This window comes from Megascapheus bottae, chromosome 11, assembly GCF_031878675.1.
Source record: "Megascapheus bottae isolate mThoBot1 chromosome 11, mThoBot2.hap1, whole genome shotgun sequence".
NCBI classification, from domain to species: Eukaryota; Metazoa; Chordata; class Mammalia; order Rodentia; family Geomyidae; genus Megascapheus; species Megascapheus bottae.
The window spans coordinates 58,808,238-58,827,694 of NC_143519.1; the positions used below are offsets into that span (position 1 = coordinate 58,808,238).

Genomic DNA, 19,457 nt, shown 5'->3' on the forward strand with positions numbered 1-19,457 from the left:
ACCTAAGCGCTTGAAGGACTACCTGCCTGTGTGCGGTGGTTCATAGCTATGATATTAGCTATTCATGAGACTGAGGAGGATACCAGGTGAAGGCCAACCCCAGCAAAGAAATTCCACAAACCCACTTCAACAAGACAAGCTAGGTGTGATGATGTGAGCCTCTTGTCCTAGCCAGGTCAATAAGGCAACTTCAGTCTTCCTACTGAAGTCCAGGTCAGTCAGAGCAAAAAGCCAAACCTTATCTCAGAAATAAGAAAGTAGGAAGGGCTAGAAGTCTAGTTCAGTCAGTAAAATGCTTGTCCAGGAAGCATGAGGCCCTAAAACGACTAATGCTCACTTGGATCCTAAGATTTTTATTGAGGATTTTAACATGTATATGATTATTTATTTGGGGGTACTCCTTGCGCAGCTATGGACACATGAAAAAGAATTCAATTCCATACATATTTATGGAATTGAACTCCAAGGTCTTTGAAGCCTTTCTGTCACATATTTTAAACAAACTACCCATTGGTTGATTGTATCGTTTATGTCGTTATGACAATGAATTGAGAAGATTTCAGTCTTTTAGAACTGAAACTCAAATGAAAATACTATTAATTTTTATGTACTCTAAGGCACAGTATAAAATTATTCTCATATGTAGAGTGGAAGCCTAAGGAACGTGTTTCCAGAATGGAGGAATCACATAAATAAGGGAGTTATTAGAATACAACCTATACTTCCAAAAGTTTAACACTTCATTGTTATTCTTTCCTTTATTTTTGCTTTCCTTCTTTCCTCCCTCCCTCCATACTTTTCCCTGTTTTCTTCTTTCCTACTTTCCTTCCTTCCTTGATTCCCTCCTTCCTTCCTTGCACTCCCTCTCCCTCTCCTACACCATCCCCCTCGCAATCTCCCTCTCCCTCTCCCTCACACCCCTCCTCTCATTCTTCCAGTATTTCTGTCTTTCCTTCTTCCTTTTCCATTCCTGAGGCTTGTACTCTAGGTGCTGTCCCTGAGCTGCTTTTGCTCAAGACTAGCAAACTCACTTGAGCCAAAATGCTACTTCTGGCTTTTTCTGGGTCATTTATTCGAGATAAGAATCTCAAGAACTTTCCTGTCCAAGCTGGCTTCCAGTGGTAATCCTCAGCTTTCAGCCTGGATTACAGATGTGGGTCACCAGCACTGAACTTATATTTACTGTCATAAGTAGAAAAACACATAGCCATATGTCATTACACAAACTTGGTTAAATGTCATTTTTTCCTGAGTTAAAACATCAGCTTAAGACAATTTTCCAAGATCAACTGTTTTACAGTATGAAGGCACACACGTGTTATTTTTTCAACATCTTAACAGTAGAAACTCTTGTTGCTCAGTTTGGAATTTCTTAGATACTTTTCACTTCTGAGAGAGAGAGAGAGAGAGAGAGAGAGAGAGAGAGAGAGAGAGAGAGAGAGAGAGAGAGAGAGAGAGAGAGAGGAGAGAGAGGGAGAGGGAGAGGGAGAGGGAGAGGGAGAGGGAGAGGGAGAGGGAAGGAGACTGAGGGAGGGACAGAGGGAGGGAGGGAGAGAGAGAGAAAGAGAGAGAGGGGGGAAGAACAAGAAGGAAGAGGAGGAGGAGGAGGAGGAGGAGGAGGAGGAGGAGGGGGGGGCAGGATAAATGCTGGTGTTGTATCCTCTAGCTGGAGATAATGGAGTACCTGCAGAGTAGTTTCTTACCCTGCTGTGGCTTCCATCAAAACACTGAATTGGCTTTGGCCACTACAATAGATTAGGAATAAGAAGAATTCTTGATATTTCTTCTTAAGATGGCTAAGGTTTTAGAAAGGTAGCTGCAGATATTATATCCAATGCATCTTAGAAAAATATCAAAAATCCTGTATTGTCATCAATACTTCAAATAAAATTCTCTAATCTAAATCACTTTCCTTTCTGTGGCTGTTCTTTTATGTGTGTCTGTACCTACATTCATGTTAATATCTATAAGTATGCCTAGGTGAGTGGTGCATATATGTTCAGAACATACCCTTTATTGTTGTTAAGTTCATCACGTTTTGTTGTGATATCAGACAAGATATCGCTACAGGATGAAAACAAAGCACATTGTCAGATATCTTCTAGACTTGATTACATATCCCCCCATATTTCTCCAGTAACTAGCAACCAACTGATCAAAAATATTTTGATCTACTTCTAAGTATTTCAATATGCTCTGTAGTTTATCTTGCTGTCTATTTCTACTACTGAAATTCCATCATGGGATGGTAGCATGCAGTAATAGAATCATTTCTTTTTTTCCATATATTTTTATTGTAATTAACAGAACAGTTACATTATATTCACCAGGTAGAAGGTGCATTACTTCACATACATTGATACCCTATCTCATGTCTTGATCCCCATTTCCCTCCCCTCATCCCTGCCCATTATCTTGTTTCCCCCTTCCCTATCTGAATTCAAATAACCAAATATACATATAAACAATATATCAGATAGCAAGGTGAAATACTGTAACAATATGAGAAAACCAAGGGACATCAAAAGCGATGAGAGGTAACAGTACATTAAGAACAACAATCACTCATTATATGGCTTTTGTTTCTATATCCTGGAGATCCTTTCCTTTAGTATCATATTATATGGGCTTATGTATCTAGGTTTTGTTCTATTGTATATCTCTGGTAGGACAGCTCAAGGTTTCTACTGATTATGACAAATGTGGGAAACCATAGAGCCTATGTTCCTTTGAGTCTGACTTACTCCAATTAATATGATTTTTTCTAAGTGTTTCCATTTCCTTCCAAATGGGGTGATGTTGTTCTTCCTGACAGCAACCTAGAATTCCATTGTGTATAAATACCACATCTTGTTGATCCACTCATCAACTGAAGGACATCTGGTTTTCCATATCTTTGCTATGGTAAATAGTGCTGCAATGAACATAGTTGTGCTAGTGGCTTTAGTATTTCCTTGTTTCTGGACAATTGGGTCGATGCCAAGTTGTGGAATTGCTGGTTCATAGTGGAGCTCTAAGTCTAGATAAGTAGGACTGCGTTAAAATGCAGAGCTTCTGTATGGCAAAGGACATAAGTAGAAAATTAACTAGACAACCTACAGAGTGGGAGAAGATCTTCACTAACCATACAACAGGTAAAGGCCTCATATCTAAAATATATCAACAGCTCAAAAAATTGAATCACTCCAAAACTAATCTCCAAAGAAACAACCATCCATTTAAAAGATGGGTCAAAGACTTAAGAGTCTTCTCTGACGAAGAAATAAGAATGGCCTATGGACACATGGGGAAATGCTCGACATCTCTGCCATAAAAGAAATCATCTCTAAGATTCGACCTCACTGCAGTTAGAATTGCCATGATCAGGAAATCTAATAACAATATATGGAACCAACATAGATGTCCCTCAGTTGATGAATGGATCAACAAGATGTGGTATTTGTACACGATGGAATTCTATGCTGCTGTCAGAAAGAATGTCGTTGCCCCATTTGTTAGGAAATGGAAAGACTTAGAAAAAATCATTTTAAGGGAAGTAAGGCAGACTCAAAAGCACAGGGGCTCAATGGTTTCCCTCATTTGTCATAATCAGTAAAAACCTTGGGCTCTCCTAGCAGAGATTTGCAATAGAGCAAAACCTTGATACATAAGGCCATAGAGTATGAAGCTAATTGAAAGGACCTCTAGGATATAAAAACAAAAGCCATATAATGAATGATTGTTGTCCTAAGGTACTAAGTTAGCTCTCAGATCTCTTGCTATCCCTTGGTTATCTCATATTGTTACATTATCTCACTCTGTTATCTGATATGTTGGATATATTTGTATTTGGTTATTTGAAATTGGATAGGTTAAGGGGGGAAAACAAGATGAGGGGTGGGGGGCAGGGTAATGGGGACCAAGACATTTGAAAGGGTTTCAAATGTATGTGAATTAATGCACCTTCTATCTGGCAAATATCATGTAACCCTTTTATTAATTACAATAAAAATATCAAAAAATAAATAAATTGAAACAAACAAACAAACAAAAAGACTTCAAGCATCAGCAAGTAATACAGAGTCATGGGGCATAATGCCATAAAAGCAATGTGCATGCATGCATATACACAAGCACTCAACACACACCCATTATAATTTCTTTGAGAATGTGATTTCAATAGAATAACCAGTCACAAAACTATAATCAACAATTTTTCTTGACATAGCTGTTGTTCACATAATTGTCCACATTATTCATACTAAAGAATGAAATTATACATAGTCAAGTACCATGTAAATTCATTTGACTTGCTTTTTGCACTCACATTTACTTCAGTTTATCTAAGCACCATTTTATATGATGTGTATGGAAAAGGATATTTCCTGTTTTTTTCATAGACATGAGACTAAAAAAAGCAAAGTTTTATGCTACATTGATGAATATTTCTTTCCAGGGGAACCAAACCAATGTTTAATGTCCTCTAGTTTAAATCATTTGAAAGCTAACATACTTCGTAGGAACTTATGCCCTTGCTCTACCTCTAAAATTCTGCTTGCATGTTCCCTCTTGTCACTCCTTGCTGTGCTAGTGCTTCCTGTCTGACCTGCCTATCTGATAGAGAAAAGGAACTGCAGGTTAGAAGCAGAACTCTCATTGAATGGGGCAGTCAGAGGAGGAGAATTCTTTGATATTAAGTGTTGATCCTGGGTTTGTTTGCTCCTTTCTTTCTTAGGGCCTTCTCACTTCAGTGGCTTGTGACTTCCATATATCCATTGTGGCAATCTTACTAAGCATTGTGTTTGCTAGTAGTTGATTTCACAACAGACCATAAGCACTTATCCGTTGTCCTCTTCAGTTGTTTTCCATTTATTTTTGTTGTATGGGAACTCAGTCAGAGAAAAACAGAGAAGCCAGATTTTGAGAGGCAGAATTGGAAGTCTTCATTGGAGAGCCAGTGACTCTAGGAAGACTTCGGTCTCAAAGACCTGCAACCCAGCACACAGCTTGCACAAAGCTTTTAAAGACAAAAACCACATGATTTGGGTGAGGAGCAGTCATTCTCTGGAGCCAATCTTCCCTAAAGCCAAACAGCATGAGATCTCCATATTCTCTGAAGACAAGCTCTCCTAAAAATGGCTTGTTTCACTTTGAAGGTTTTGTAGCTGGATGAAAAGCTCTTATCACCCAGCTAGGTGCCAGGATGGATGAGAGAACAAGGTGATGGTGTGGAGACCCAGTCTCTTTATTTAATTTTGACATCTGAAAATATTTGCATGCAGGTATTTATGAGCTGTTATGTTATTCTTACATATTCCAAAATGATTTAACACAAATGACAAGTCAACTCAACAATGGTCATATCCAGTTGAGGAAGTCACAATGGCTGCTAACAAGCTGTTTTCACCATGAACAAATTCAACACATACATGAAAAAAGAATCTGGAAGTAATTATGGAAGAAATCGTACGTCTGTCCATAGTGTATTGTCCACAGTAGTTTACCCATGGCCTTGAGCATGTTTGGTATGTGCACTGCCACTTGATATCCATCTGTAGCTCCTCCTCCCCACCACTGTTTTTCTTGGGTACTGAGATGGCAATTCAGGGGCCTGTAGTAGACATGCTCTCAAGATAGAGTCACTATTTCATACGTGCTTGATTCTTCAATGATCCGCTTTGTGCTTTCCCCATAATTTAATCTTGAGCATCCTGCTGTCTGACATCTAAAATAGTTTCTACTCTTATGCCTGAGGCCAGGGGAAACAATTTTGAAGGAAACTCAGGGTAGACATGTGTCAGCATACAAATCCAATTCTTCAGCAAAATGGTGCCTGGAAGCATGGTGCCTGATTTAATGCATCAGCCATGAGGTAGAAGGTAGGATATCTGCAGTGCCCTAGGGAAGAATTTATAGTGGAAGAATACAGACACATGGGCACACACAGAAATACCTCAGGACTCTAGCGTTTCCCATGCTGGCCATGCATGCACCACATCATCTCCTGTCTATGTCTTGCTGGTGTGTAACTCCTGACTCTGAGCCCTCTGTTCATCTGTCTCTGTTTTTGACGTGGTGCCACACCCAAGGGAAACTCTACACCTTCTGGCTAGTCTCTTCCCCCTCTGAAGATGTATGAATCAGAATTTGACAGTCAGCTGGAGAGAGCTGGAGCACACTGGGATGCCTTCCATCCACTTCCTCATTCCCTCTTTGACCTCAAGAATCATATGTCCTTGTAGACTCCCTCTGTGTCTTTACTGGATTCCCTGCACATTCTCACCACACTCATTTCCTTTAGCCTCACCCTGTATGGTCATATGTTCATTGCTTTTGAGCTAATGTGATTCTCTGCTAGGAAAACCTAGACGTATACCAATGATTACAAATGAGGCACACCTTGGGTCTGGCTTACTTCACTCAATATGATTTTTTCCAAGTCTTTCCATTGCCTTAAAAAACGGGGTGATGTCTTTCTTTCTGATGGCAGCAGAGAATTCCATTGTGTATATATACCACAATATCTTGATCCAGTCTTCAACTGAGGGACATCTGGATTGGTTCCATATCTTATGTATGGTAAGTAATGCTGCAATGAACATGGTGGTGGTACTAGGTTTAATATGTCCTTTTTATGGACATTTGGGAAAATGCCCAGGAGTGGGATTGCTAGGTGATAATGGAACTGAACATTAAGTTTTTTGAGGAATTGCCACACTGTTTTCCAGAGTGGTTGAACAAGTTTGCATTCCCACTCACAATGCAGTAGACATCACTTCTGGCCACATCCCTACTGGCAACGGTTACTATTTGATTTCTTGATAATGGCCTTTCTAACTGGAGTGTGGAGGAATCTCAATTGTTTGGATTTACATTTCCTTCTTTTTTTCTTTTTTTGCTACTCCTGGCCTTGAGCTTGGGGCAGAGAACTGTCCTTTGGAATCTCTCAAGTCTAGCGCTCTACTACTTGGGCCTCAGCACCACTTCCGGCTTTTTTTTTCTATGTATGTGGTACGGAGGAATCAAACCAAGTCTTCATGCATACCCGGCAAACACTCTACCACTAGGCCAATCTCCTGAGCCTTACATTTCTTTTTTGATAAGAGATATTGAGCATTTCTTCATGTGTCTATTGGCCATTTTATTAATATATTTTTTATTGTAATTAATAGAAGGGTTACATGATATTTGCCAGATAGATGGTGCCTTAATTCCCATACATTGATACCCTTTCACACGTCTTGGTCCCCATTTCCCTCCCCCCATCCCCACCCCTCATCTTGTTTTCCCCCGTTTCCTATCCAATTTCAAATAACCAAATATAAATATATCTGATATATCAGGTAACAAAGTGAGATACTGTAACACTATGAGATAACCAAGGGACAGCAAAAGAGATGAGAGATAACATAGTACCTTAAGTACAATAATCATTCATTATATGGCTTATGTTTCTATATTCTAGAGATCTTTTCATTTAGCATCCTACTCTATGACCTTTTGTATCAAGGTTTTGCTCTATTGCAAATCTCTGCTAGGAGAGCCCAAGGTTTTTACTGATGGCCATTCTTATTTCCTCTTCAGAAAAGTTTCTCTTTAAGTCTTTAACCCACCTTTAAATGGAATCGTTTTTTTTTTGAGGATTTGTTTTTAAGAGAATCAATATTTTGAGCCATTAGTATATTTTTGATATGAGGTCCTTGTCTATTGGATGGCTAGTGAAGTTCTCCCATTCTCTGGGCTTTTTATTTGACTTCTAGCTATATGCTTTGCATATATAACCAACCCAGTTACTGCAGTCCCATTTGTCCAAACATTCTTTATTATGTTGTATTTCTGGGCCTTTATTAACCTGTGCTAAGGAGCCCTAGTGTGTCTCTTATTTATTCCTGTAAAGTTTCCAGGGTGTTGGCCTTTACCTCAAGGTCTTTGATCCATTTGGAATTAATTCTGGTGCAGGGTGATACATAAAGATCCAATTTTGGCTTTGTACAGGTGCTTAATCAATTCTGCCAGCACCATTTGTTGAACAGGCTATCTTTCTTCTATTCATATTTTTGCTCCCTTATCACAGATTAGGGGCCATGTGTATGTGCGTTAATTTCTGGGTCTTCAGTCCTAGTCCATTGGTCCTCTGGCCAGTTCTGGTACCAATACCATGTTGTTTTGATTACTATAGCTGTGTAATGGAGTCTGAAGTTTGGTATTGATATTCCCCTAGCACCAAACATTCAGTCTCAGCTCTGTGTACCTTCATGCTGCAGGAAAAGAAATAAAATGTTAGCTAATAGAATGTAAGAGAAGGGTTGCCTCCTTTCCTTGAAAATCTGTTCAGGGCACTTTCCCCAATCCTCTTTGCAGGTCCTGGAGACTGCTACCCACCTAGGAAAAGAGAAAGGTCATGTGGTAGGTATTCTTGTGACCAACATTCTTCTTCCCTTCTTTCTCCTTCTCTACCAACCAAGGTGTTCAAAAGTCATGGCAAAGAAAACAGGAAGGAGATTAATAATGTAAAGAAACGGAGGGAAGTTAATAAAGGATGCCTTGGGAAAGGAAGCAAGGAAGAAAGGATTTGGGAAGTAAGAATTAGCTTAAAAGGTTGTTTCCAAGGAGAGAAAGGAGGAAATGAAGACTACTGGATTGAGTAAGGAACAGCTGGTGTGAGTATGTCTTGGTTTGAGAAGGTAGAGCTTATTAGTAAAGTTAGTGAAGATGGTATGCAAGAAGAGGAAAAAGGGAGTTTCCACACACCCCTCCAAAGAACTACTGCTGCCACAAGTTTCCCCCCAGAGGAAGCTGGGGAGAACTGGTCAGGTAAGAGGGGATGTTACATCCCATACAGAGTCAGTTAGTGCTTCCCATTTCAAAATTAACCAGAGTCCAGATATCAAAAGTACAGACTTCATAAGCATGCCTATCTAATACTCATTCCTATCTGTCTTTTAACTGGGAAGGAACACATATCTACTACCTATTAGTTCTATTTATACTGAGTCTACCATCCATATTCTTTACTCCAGAAAATGACCAAGGCCTCCCACCGGGCCCATACCATTCTAATCCAGTCACAGATTCTGACTGGTTATTCTTAACAAGTCCACTATGCTGTCCTCTAGCCAGTGGCCATGTCAGTCAGGAGTAGTTAGGGACATGATCTACCAAGGCAGGACCACCTACAACATAGGAGACAGGAACCAGCCAAGACATTCAATTCTTTCTTTTCTAGCCTGAATCGAAGACTCTCCTTTCTTCTGCCATTTATGAGTGCGCTAATTATGCTTGGTCTTTTTTTTCTAACTGTATGGCTCCTGCCTTGTCCTTTCGATTTCATCCAGAGACAAATAGGGGCGTTCACCACAGAGGAACTGTTACTGTGGCCTTCTCTGGATGGGATTACATTTCTGCCTTCTACCCCTGAGGTGGATGCCCCTTGTCAGCCGGAAGCAGACAGAGAGAGTCCGTGCTCCTTTATAATGATCAAAAGGCTGGGATGTTAGGTTGTCCTGGAAAATGGCCCCTTGCCTGAGTCGTCTCTCCTTGACAAACTGCACCAAGACTCCTTCCCCTTAGGTCTCTCTCCCAGCAAAACTGCACTTGGCCCTCCCTAGATATCCTATTACTCAAGTTAAGTTTTGGGGACTAGATTGCCTTCTTAAGTTGGTGATGGCATTGAGAGTGTCTCCAAACCTCCAGAAAGCCACAACTGAGTTAATGATCAGACAGCCCATTGGCCTGATCAGGGTTTATGCTCTCTCAACCACATATGTCCTAGTACTTTGTCTTCCTTTTGTAGAAATCATAAATAGTTCATGTCAGTTTCTGGAAAATTGACTTGGGGTCAAATTATCTCATTTTCTCAATGAGGTCATGCCAAATGGCTGTATGTCTTTCCTCTCTCTCTTTAGTAGACATAATGGTTTGGGTAGCTCTGCCCAGTCTGTTGGAGTCTCATAGAAGGAAATTTTGCCTAAAAATCATAACAATTGGGTAGCTGAGATGAAGTGGAAAACCAAATAGCCAGCAAGAATGTAGCCAGCAGTAGACACTGAGGGGTTGGGATGGGGAAGGGTACAAGGAAAGAAATGCATCTTTTCCTGGCTAAAATGTTATTATTGCTGAAGAAAATACTCTGGGGTCGGTAGAGTGGCCTGGTGGTAGAGTATTTGCCTAGAATACAGATAGGCCGCATTCAGTCCCTCTGTAGCACATACACATAAAAAAGCCAGAAGTGGTACTGTAGCTCAATGGCAGAGCAGTAGACATGAGCAAGAAGTGTCCAAGGATAGTGCCCAGATCTAGAGTTCAAGCTCCAGGACTTTCAAAAAGAACAAACACTATAAAGTACTCGGTCATGGGTCCCAATTAATTCCTGAGTTGCCACTCTGGTCCATAATTGTTTAAACATTTCAGGCTGCCCTGCAGTTACCTGACATTGTCGCTAGATGGTGATATGCTCATGAACTATTGTGCATGCTCCTTCCAGCCTGCTCAAGGACTCAAAAAACTGTGTGTGTGTGTGTGTGTGTGTGTGTGCGCGCGCGTGCGCGCATGCATTCATGGTGGAGGGGTTGAACTCACAGTGTAGGCATGCCCCAACTTTAGCTACAGCTAACAGATTATTTCTTTGGGGTGTGGGCAAGGGAGATAATTAACTGGAAATAACAGTCTTGTAATCCTCTTGCCAGGATGGGCTTCATACAATAATCCTAAATTTCAGCTTCCTGAGTAACTAGAGTTACAGGTGTGAGTCACTAGCAACCACTGAACTATGGGTTTATAGATGTAAAGGTGAGGCAGGGGTGGGGTGGGTGGGAGGGCTGTTGTGTGACATCCTATAAGAATTCTTGTCTACCATGCCAAAGGGTGGGGGGTTAAAAATTAGGAATACAAATTGTTTAGAGGTATAAACTGGGACTCACAGGAGCAGCCTTTAGTCAACTAGTAACCAAAGGAAGGAACCTGAAGAATTGTATGTGAGCCCTAACCATCAAGCACCGAAGAACAAGAACAACAGGGTTGGGGAGGCCATATACTGCTGGGGAGCCTGGGTGGGCATCAAAGCTACGTAGTGTGGAAGATGAACAGACTGTGATCATAGCTAGTTACCTGATTGATGGACTGATTCTTCATCAATGGACAGGGCCATCGAGGTCACAGAGGAGGGGATGCCTTGGGGCAACAACAGGAAGATCCTGGGAGTTCCCAAGCAAGACAGTGAGAGAAGAAAACTCTGTTTTGCGGAAATGAACCTAGCCTTGAACCAGTATCTTCTAAGCCTGATTTGGGGAAGGGAAAACATGATGGATCTCATCTTAGTAAAGTGGACAACTTGACTCATACACTGTCGGGCACTTTCCAGAGCTACCATAAACCCTCTGCAGTGCAGTTGTTTCCAGGAAGCATCTTCCTGGGACTCCATCTCCCCATGTCCTCACCCTGCAGACAGAGGAGTCGGGTAAGTGAGAGTGAGCTGCCCAGCCTGGGCCAGCATGACTAGTCTGACCCCCTCTTCACACCTTGTGCTCACACTTCCTTTCCTCAGCAGGGCCTCGACACACTGAGCAAGGCTACAAACATGGCTACTCAAAAGACAGCCCACAGAATGGGAGAAAATGTTTACCCATTATACACCTAATGAGGACCTAATATCAAGAATACACAATGAGCTCAAGAATCTAAACCCCCTTCAAACCAACTCAAGAAATGGACAAATGTGATGCACATATAACACTGGTCAATAAACACACGAGTAAATGCTAAACATCTCTAGTCATAAAGGAAATGAAAATCAATCCAACACTGACATTGCATTTCACTCCAGTAAGATTGGCCAAATTCACGAATATGAGTAGCAATGAATACAAAACAAATGAAGGGAAATGGAACCTTACTAAACTGTTGGTTATTATTATTAAATTATTACATCATATTGTCAATAAATGTTATTAATAATAGATGTAAATAATTTATTGTTAGCGTTAAACCATCTTTAAATTTACAAGATGTATTAAGCACCATAACAGAGGTAAAGAAAGTTTTGGTAGTTCCTAAATGTTCACTTCCAATGTGTGTAAAGAAGCCTGTGACATTTGGGTAAATGCCAAGGAGTGGAATTGCTTCCTCACAGGAGAGCTCTATGTTTCATACGAAAACCACTAACTCCATAATGTTCATTGAAGCACTATTTACCATAGCAAAGATTTGGAACCAATGCAGATGTCCCTCAGAATATGATTGGATGAACAAGATATGGTATTTATACACAATGGAATTCTCTGCTGCTATCAGAAGAATGATATGGTCCCATTTGTAAGGACATGGAACAACTAGGGAAAAATCATACTAAGTGAAGTAAGCCAGACCCAAAAGAAAATAGCCTCAATGGTTCCCCTCCTTTGTAATAATTAGTACACATCTAGTACTCTCCTAGCAGAGACTAACAATATTGCAAAACCTAGATACATAATGTCATCTAGAATGAGGTGAAATGAAAGGATCTCCAGGATATGGAAACAAGAGCTTTATCTTGTGTGATTGTTTTTTTCTTACTGTACCATGTTATTTCTCTTTTATTGCTCTTTGGTTAATCTCATATTGTTACTGTATCTGATTTTGTTACCTGGAATATTGTATATACATCTATTTGATTATTTGAAATAGGAAAGAGAAGGGGGGAAAAGAAGATGATTTGGAAGGGTGGGGGAGGGAAATGGAGACAAAACATGAGAAGGCGTATCAATATGAGAAGTCATGTGCCTACTATCTGGCAAATGTAACTGTAACTCCTCCATACATTACAATAAAAATATAAAAAAGAAGCCTATGACAAAGAAAAGAACCACTAGTTATTTCTTTCTGGCCTGTGTCCCGCCCTCACTCCCACTCTTCCTTCCTTTACTTCTGTCTTTCTTCATTTACTAGTTTAATTACTTGTTAACTGTTTCGCCTTCCAAATAGTAAATTAAAAAAGAAACAAAGTAGAAGAGGGAAGGGGAATGAAGTATCCAAACGACACATGATGAGAGTAAATGTTTTTGCAAGAAGAGAGCAGAGCTTGGTAAAGAGGTTCACACCTCTAATCCAAGATAGGAGGCTGAGATATGAGGATCATGCCTTGAAGCGAGCTGGAGCAATGATATTAGAAACTCTTCTCAGGAATAAGCACCAAAATCTAAAAGATGATGTGTCACTCAAGTGGTAGATCCCTAAATAAGAGAAAAAGAAAGAGAAAGTACAAGTTCTGGTGATTAGGAGGGGATAAGAGTTAAGGGTAGGAGCAGGACAGAGGGGGGAGGAGGAGTAGCAGCAGGGAGTGGAGAGAAGAGATGAAGAAATAGAAAACAGAAAAATGGAGAGAAATAGTAGATAACAGAACAAGTTTACCTAGAATTGAATTACTCTGAGCATCTGAGTCCACTCAGCAGCACCCCCTAGAGTGAATTTACCAATACTCTTCCCATGGGAATCAGAGCCTTTGGTAGGGATGACTCCAGGGCTACACCCTGTTGAATACAAGAGCATTGGTTACTTGTGGTGCTAGTACAACCCAGATGTGTGCAGGAAAGGATGAATGTTTTGGGAGACTGAAATCAAAACGGAGAAGAAAACAAACAATGACAGGCAGAGGAGAGGGCAGAGGAAGATGGGTCACAAGACCACCTGAGGGAGACATGTCTGGGGGCAGCAGCTGCTGCTCCACCTTGAAACCGACCACTCCCACCATTGGCTGTGAGTCCCAGGTGGGCTGTTCAGCACCCAGGGAGGAACCGGATCATCTAGGGCTGCAAATTCCCGATGCAGTGAGGGAAATCACCTGTGCCCAAAATTCACCTCAGGGAGCTGCCAGCCACTCCTGGGGTCACTGAAAGGCAGGACCGATAAGTGGGCGTGGGCTTCAGCTGGGGCCTTGGGGAGGGTCCACCCGAAGACAGGACCTGGACTGGACGTGGACTTGCTCTGGGGGCGGAGCTACAGAAAGACAGGACCTGTACTGGACGTGGACTTGCTCTGGGGCGGGTCTACCTGAAGACAGGACCTGGACTGGACGTGGACTTGCTCTGGGGCGGGTCTACCCGAAGACAGGACCTGGACTGGACGTGGACTTGCTCTGGGGCGGGTCTACCCGAAGACAGGACCTGGACTGGACGTGGACTTGCTCTGGGGCGGGTCTACCTGAACACAGGACCTGGACTGGACGTGGACTTGGGCAGGGGCGGAGCCTCAACCAGGATGTCACCGATGCAGCCTCAGCTGGATGCTGGGACACTGGGAACATTCACTTCCGGTCTTGACGGCCATTTCTCCAGCTGCACCTAGGGGACTAAGTTCTGTCCCCATGGCCTTCCTGGGGAAGGAGTGGCAGGACTCCTTTTCACCCTCGGGTTTCCCGGCAGCCCGGGTCCCCTGTCCTGCCGGCAGTTTTGAAGCGGCCTGGAGCCCAGGAGCACCCGGCAGCGGCCTCCATGGGAGGCCCGGCCCGCAGGTCCACTTGGGCTGTCAGAGCCCAGGCTGCAGAAGAGGTGACCGCTGCTCGTGGAACCTCCATCCTACAGGGGCTGCCGGGCTGGATGAGTGGTGGGGCCAAAGGCCCGGACTTGCTGTTCTCCAGGCCTAGGAGTTGGTGCCTGCCTGACCCAGTGGGCCGCCTGCAGTGAGAGAAGAGGCATCTAGGCAGTGCCAGACTGGGGGATTTGCCTGGCGGACCTGCCGAAGTTATTCCATGGCCTGGCCTAAATTGCTGCAGCCCCAAAGCCCCAGGGTTCTGGAAACATGGGGAGGGGCAGGAAGGACTGTGAGTGAAGGGGTGGATGCCAGCTCCTCTTCTTCCCCAGAGGAAGAGCAAGTATGCCAGATTGTCTCCCTGTAGCACCTGTATTCAGACTGTGGTCTGCCTGGACTGGCTTCCAGAAGATTTGACCCTGGCCATGCAGCTGCTAATACTGAGTCCTGAATTAAGCAAGCAGAAGAGGTGATGGAGGCCAGGTTCAAGGACGAGGGAATGCATGAGGGACAGGAACAGGATTTCTGGAGGCCATCGTAGTTGTCCAGGAGTGGTCTGTGTGTTGAAGCAGAGCATTCAGTCTTCACAACCTCAGGTATTAGTAAACTGTGCATTCATGGAGAGCCTAGCATGCATCACTTGCACCATCAGATGGAAACTAGTTACCACCCTTAGAATCGACAGGGAAAGTGGATTTTTACATGTTCGCTGCAAGCTAATTCATCTACCCTGCATTTCACTTTTTTTAACATTGATTTTTATATCCTATTTCAAATGTCATGTTTAACAAAGGGAATCTCAATATACAGTCACTGGCTCATAGATTTTAGAACATAAATAAAATTAAGCTGAGTCTTTGTATGGCATAGATAATATTAATCTACATAATAAAACATTATGTCTATAGAGTATTTTGCCCATCATAGATTTTTATGTCTATGTAGTTATGTTTATATATACAGGTTAATGTTCTTTCTTTACATTGTCAGAGTGAGGAAACTATCACTCCATATCACCCAGAGTGAAACCCCGTACCTAATAGCAGTCATATTTCCTGTTCTTTTCCTGACTCTCCATCAGAGCTGTAAACAACTACCAATGTATCTGTGTATTTGCTTTTTCAGACTTTTCATGGATTGTTTTTCTTAGTATGCTTTGGAAGTTCCTCCTGGTTGTAGTATGTATCTATATGTCTATTCTGCACTCTTTTGGATGGTCAATACCCCATCGCATAGACATGGCATATTTCGAGCATTTATTTGTGTTGTTACTACTTTTTGGATGGTTTGAGTGATACAGCAGTGAACATTTGTGGATAAGTGCTTTCATTTCTCTTGGGTATGTATTGAGTCCTATGGTCACTGTGAAGATCTGCCTCATTACATGCATTTTCCAAAGCAGTTGCATCACCTTGTCTTCTTGTTCCCAATTCTTCCCCATGTCTCTTGTCAGCCTTCGGTATTGTCTGTGTTTTTGGGTACAGCCAGCTGTATTTCAAATGTTTTCATTGTGAGGAAAAATTCATTCAGTTCTATTTCCCCTCAATAGTATTGCATAGAGAATCTGAAGTATTCTGAAACACTTTTTTCAGTATGTTGAGAGATTCCTTTCTCACCATTCCTGTGCATATTGACACATAAGTTACAAATAATCTTTTTTTTTTTGCCAGTCCTGGGCTTGAGCTCAGGGCCTGAGCACTGTCCTTGGACTTTCTCAAGGCTAGAGCTCTACCACTTGAGCTTCAGCACCATTTCCGGCTTTTTTCTATGTATGTGGTACCGAGGAATCGAACCTGGGTCTTCATGCATGCTAGGCAAGCACTTTAACCACAAGGCCAAACTCCCGGCCCCTACAAATAATCTTGTAGTAGCTTATATTAATTTTAAGGTGGAGAATTGGATTGCCTTTTTTTCATACATGTATACAATATATTGTAATCAATCTTCCTTTATTACTTTCCCCAAATTTTTTCAACAGGTTTCCTTGCTTTGTCAGAATTTTTGCAATCAAACTAGCTATTTCAATATTTACCCACTACTTTTATTTTACCCACCCATCTCCATTTATACTTAAGTAGTCCTTTAGTCAAATTCCTGCTGTATATTTATCCATATAGGCCTAAACATGAATATATATTCCTTTTAGTTTTTGATTCCGCATATGAATGAAGACCTAATTTTTGTGAAGTTAGTTTGTTGGGTTCTATGAGATGTTCGCAAATTGCCTCCCATTTTGTTGCATTTTTAGTTTGTATGGCTGTGTACTATTGCAGCTATACAGACATTAATATTGAGCACATCAACAGTCTTTATAAAAATAAGAAGTCATGTTTATGTCTACTATTCCTACACATTACTTTCTATAACTAGGACAAATTCTGAAGTGGATAGATCGTATTGACTTAACTGTTTCAATTTTCCTTGGTATTGACATTGGTTTCAGCATTTTGGTATAATAAGAATTACTAATTTTGTTTGCATACTTATCATTTTGTAATGATTAATTAATTAGCATTTATGAATAGTACCATGGGGTTTATGATATTCCTATACATATGTACATTGAACTTTGAATGAGTTTCTCCTGTCCTATTCCTTTTTAACCCATTTGTTCATAAAGCATTTAATAGGTTTCGGCAGACTCTCTCCATATATAGGTGAGTGTCTGTATGAAACATCATCTTCCTGATACCTGGTTTCCATCTCCCTCTCTGACTTATTTAATCAGCAGGTTTCCCTTTGTTGTGTTTTTGTTTCACTTTGTTTTTTTTTATTACACATATCCCATTTTTACTATTATTTATTATCATTACTTTAGATCTAGTTTCCACATGGATGGAAACCTGTGCTATTTGACATCTTGAGCTTGGTTTATGTCAGTCAACATGATGATCCCAGTTGCATTCATTTGCCTAGAGACAATGATATTTGACTCTTCTTCATGTGAATCAAACTCCATTGCTTGTAAGTATTACATTTTTTCCTTTTGCCAATCCTAGCACTTGAACTCAAGGCCTGAGCGCTGTCCTTGGAATTTCTCAGGGCTAGGGTACTACCACTTCTGGCTTTTTCGGGCTTTTGTGTAGGTAGTACCAAGGAATGTAACACTGGGCTTCGTGCATACTAGGCAGGCACACTACCCCTAGGCTATCCTCTGGGCCCGAGTGTTACATTTTCTTTACGCATTCATTGGTTGTTATTTACCTTGGCTGAGGCACAGCCTAACTGTTGGGAAGAGCACTACAATAAAAATGGGTATTATAAATGTTTAACTGTTTTAACAACTTACGCTTCTCCGGATGTATGTCCAAAGGTCATATAGCAGCATCTGAGTTTTATGTCTAATCAATCCTTTGACTCTTTATGCAAAGGTCAAACAGCAGGATTATAAGGTTGCTCTATTTTAGCCTATCCCAAGTTGTGCGGTGGGAGGGGGGAGTGGAATGGGGACCATGACATGAAAAAGTGTATGAATATATATGAAGGAATGTACCTTCTATCTGGTGAATATAATGTAACTCTTATATTAATTACAATAAAATATATGAGAGAAAAAATAACGGAGTCATATTCCATCGTATATATGTACTACAATTCCTTATTTAATCTTTAGTTCCTAGACACTTTAGCTGAATCCATCATATGCTTGTGGTAATCGAATTGAAATAAACATGGTATGCATGGGTTTTCCTGTATATTCATTAGATTCCTTGAGATATATCCCCAATAGCATTATGGCAGGGTCCCAAGCTAAATCTATTTGCAGAACCTACATCCTTCACCAGGGTGTTTCAAACCTGCACCTAGTATTCTTGAATTAAATGGACCCACGTTTTCTTACTCTCCCTATATCTGGTATTATTCAGCAGCGTTTTCATTAGTAAGATTGTGATACTTTCTCCATTCACAGATACATTATATTGCAGTAGTTTTCAACATCTATCATTCTCTTTTCCTCATTTCCTTCTAATCTAATAAAACATTCCCATAATAATGAAGATACTCCTGTATTTTTGTATATGATCCCATGTATCCTTTTACATATGTTTTTGCACATATGAGAGGAAACATGTGATTTTTTCCCTTGTGAACCTGGCCTGAAAACAATATAACTTCATCTTTATGGATGAATAATACATATTATGTAGCTATACCCCATTTATCAATTCATTTGACAGTTTTGGGTCAACTGTTTCCATATGTTGGCTATTTTAAACAGTGCTACAAAGATTGTGTGTTTGCTTGTGCTTCTATCATATCCTGATTTACATTCTTTCAGATACATGACCCAAAATGTTATCACTGTATTGTGTGGTAAATGTATTTTTAGGTTTTTGAGGAACCTCCGTATCAGTTTCCATAGTGCTTGTACTGATTTCTGTTTCCTTACCATTTGTTGTTGTTTGTGTTGTGAGTGATTGCCAGTTCTGACTGATGTTGAAGAAGTTCTCATGTTTGGTTTGTATTTCTCTAAGGGCAAGGAATTTTTGAAGACTTCTTCCTGATTGTATTCTTTCAAGATATGTCTCTTCCGTGTGTTTGCCCATTTGTTGGGTTACTGAGTCCCCCTTTGTGGTAATTTTTTTTCATAGAAATCTCCAAGGAGTCATATCCAGGGCATTTTAGCTTTATTTCATTTAATTTTCCTCTGTTACTGTATTCAACCATAACTACGATGTATAGTGTTAAAAAATGTTAATTTGCAGTGATTTATTTCTTTTCATTTCTTTTTGAGGGAGGCAGCTCTTGCTTTGTGTCTGGTCCAGATGAGCTTTGTGCACTCACCTTGCTGGGTAGGATAGGCGTGCAACACGGATCCCAGCCATTGTGTCTCCCTTGGAGCTAGGATAACAGCAGTTAGTTCAGATGTGCTTTCAAGAACTAGTATTCCTGGGCTGACCTTGAACCACAGTCTCCAGTCTCTGCTTCTCAATAGATAAGATGGCAAGCTACAGCCACCATACCCAGCCATATAAATT

General features: G+C 41.0%; 1 long non-coding RNA gene across 1 annotated transcript in view; it reads left to right on the forward strand.

The window, feature by feature from the left end:
• The window catches only part of LOC150057167 (uncharacterized), a 99,132-nt gene extending 87,921 nt beyond the window's left edge, over positions 1–11,211 (forward strand). Inside the window, exons 2-3 of the long non-coding RNA XR_016537136.1 lie at positions 8,341–8,385; positions 11,120–11,211. This is a non-coding gene — a long non-coding RNA (uncharacterized LOC150057167). The remainder of the gene's footprint in view (positions 1–8,340; positions 8,386–11,119) is intronic.
• Positions 11,212–19,457: the final 8,246 nt, after the last annotated feature.